Here is a 2,954-nt window from a genome sequence, read left to right on the forward strand (position 1 = left end):
TTGGGATGAAATTAGAATATTTTAATTTATTTTTAGGGTTTTATACCCTTTTTCAATTGTAACAAAGTTTGAAGTTTTATTCTAATTCGGGTATTGGCATTTCCTATTGTAGTTAAACAACTTACTAGAATCGTAAGAGTCAAATATATTAGTCCTAGATTTTAGTTGGATCCTAGTTCATGCAAGATTTTGACCTAATTTATACTAATAGGCCATGGCATGTTGTGCATGTATGGTTTTTATAAAAAGATGCATGAGTCCGAGAATGACCTGAATTGACAGTTGTCACAGAATTCGTTGTTCTTCTTCACTTATTCTTCGCCAGCAGCTCTGCTTGCAGCAAGATTTGAAGCTGTTTCCTTTTGCAAAAGACGCAAGTAGGCCCGTTTCTTGTGCTTTCATTCTGAACAAGTCGTTTTTTTTAATCCGAGCTCTGAGCCTTAACTTTTGATAATCTGATTCATACTCAGATGGATACAGATTTAGATGGTTAATAGGTTCTGATATCCGGTCAATTAGTAAGAGTATATCAATAGATCAACGACAAGATTTCAACCATCTTCGATGTTGTTTTTTGATCTCGATCTATGTAGAAATGGAAAACAAAACATGGATAATTTAGTTTCTGCTACACCTGAGGGTTTATGGTTTTTTGTGATCTAAGCTGACATTTGTTGGATTACAATATGTTTTAATTAATAGATTTGATTAATGCCATAATTATAATTTTTTGTATGAGAAAATAGAATATGTTCTATTTGCTGGTCATCGTAAGAATTGAATTGGACCGTTGTATTTGATAGATTTTCATATTTCTATTTTGGATAACAAGGGCTTAATTTAATCTATTTTTTTCATTTGATCCATTGATTTGTAAAAATACTAAGAAAAGGAAAAAAGTACGAAACTTTTAGTTGTCATTTATAGGTTAACATGCCTAAACAGGTGGTGTTGGAATAATGTATAGTGTTCATGTCTATATTATTTGTCTTAATTTAATCCATTTTTTTCATTTGATCCATTCTGATCAAATTAGTTTTTCTATTGATTGGTTTTTTTTATCAAGGTCCTACTGATAATAACCGACGAAAGGGACGAAAACAGTCTATTGTTTGGAAACAATTCAACAAACTGGATCCAGTTCTACCTGATACAAGTTAAAATATGTCAATTGGAGTTTAGATTCATTTAGGAGTACTCTTTCTCCTTAAACAGTGCAAGCGATTGTATGCACACAAATTTGGATTCAGTGTGTGTAACAAAACTACAAAAGTTGGTTATGAAGTGTTGAAAGAAATTGAAGACCTTGAAGAAATTGAAAATGGTAAGTTTTCAAAATTTCAAAAGTTATATATTTTCTCTTAGTTATTATTTCTAACAAAATATAACTTGTATTTCAGAGTTTGCAAGCAAACTTAATATTTGCACCGACATTATCGATTGAAAGGTACATTTCTTCTCATGGTTTTATATTGAATTTTTGTTGTGATGTTTTAATGTTGACTTTTTTGGGCAGCAAAAGCTTATGAATTGGATAGCATTTTGGAAGTGGATAGCATTTTGGAAGTGAACTTTGCTGATAGTGATTTTTGGACAACAATTTGACTGTTTTAGACAGCTTAGTAGGTTGCGTGTATTAGTGTATGTAATGTTTGATGTAATGGAAAAATATTTGATGTTTTCATTTACTGTTTTAGCATTTTTTTTGCAGTTTTGACAGCTTTAATATTGCAGTTTTTTTAACAATATTAGGCAGAATTTTTGTTGTTTTGACAGCTTTAATATTGCAGTTTTTTTAACAATATTTGGTAGAATTTTTGTAGTTTTAATAGGTTAAATAGTGCAGTTTTTTTACTAAATTAGTCTAATAGACTCGACTAAAATGGGCCTAAAAATCCCAAACCGGAGCCAACCGTTAGTAACGGTTTGGTTTGGTTCGGTTTTAAATTTCCAACGGTTCGGCTTCGGTTTTTGCTTGACAAAAACCGTTACTAACGGTTTGGGTTCGGTTTGACCTAAAAACCGAAAAAACCTGACCGAGAACACCCCTAATTTCGATCTCTTAAAGATGATGGAAATGTAAAATATGGAAACAGTTCGTTTGGAAAGATCAAAGGCTATGGGATGATATCGAACAAAGATTTTTCAATTCGTAAAGTGGCGTATGTGGAAGGATTATAACACAACCTAATCAGTGTTTCATAATTGGTTGTTGGGACGGGCTTGAAATTTTCCTTTGATGATGAAGGATCTGAAATAATTGAAAAGAAAACGAAAGCAGTTCTCTTAAAGTCGGAGCGAAAGGGAGAAATGTATCCTTTGAATCTGAACCCAATACGAGGGAAGTCTGCCATATGCTTGCTTATGAAAGCTCACTCTGATGATAGCTGGCTATGGCATACTAGACTTTCGCACCTCAACTTCAAAGACATCAACAAGCTTGTGCTTGGTGATCATGTGCGAGGGCCTCCTCTCTTGAAGTATGATAAGGATCATTCATGTGCAACTTGTGAAATGGGAAAGCAAAGCAAGAAAAGTCATCCTACAATTGTCAACACGAAAGTCATTGAACCTTTGAAACTTCTACATATCGACCTTTGTGGACTTTCTGCAATAGAAAGTGTCGGTGGTAGTAAGTACATTCTCGTTATAGTTGATGATTTTTCACGTTTCACTTGGGTGTTCTTTCTTAAATAGAAATCAGAAGCTACTCCCAAACTCAAAGACTTTATAAAGAAAAGTGAGCTTCAGCTGAGAAAGATGGTTCGAAACATTCGCAGTGATAATGGGCTAGAATTCAAAAACCAAGCGTTTGAAGAATTTCTTGCCGAAAAGGGAGTCACACACAACTTCTCTTCTCCCTACACTCCACAATAGAACGATGTAGTTGAAAGACGAAACCGCTCTTTGTGTGAAGCTGCACGAACCATGCTCACATTTGCTTGTCTTCCTTT

The sequence above is a fragment of the Lactuca virosa genome, chromosome 5 (assembly GCF_052849685.1).
Source record: "Lactuca virosa cultivar CGN04683 chromosome 5, Lactuca_virosa_CGN04683_v6, whole genome shotgun sequence".
In the NCBI taxonomy this organism is placed as follows: domain Eukaryota; kingdom Viridiplantae; phylum Streptophyta; class Magnoliopsida; order Asterales; family Asteraceae; genus Lactuca; species Lactuca virosa.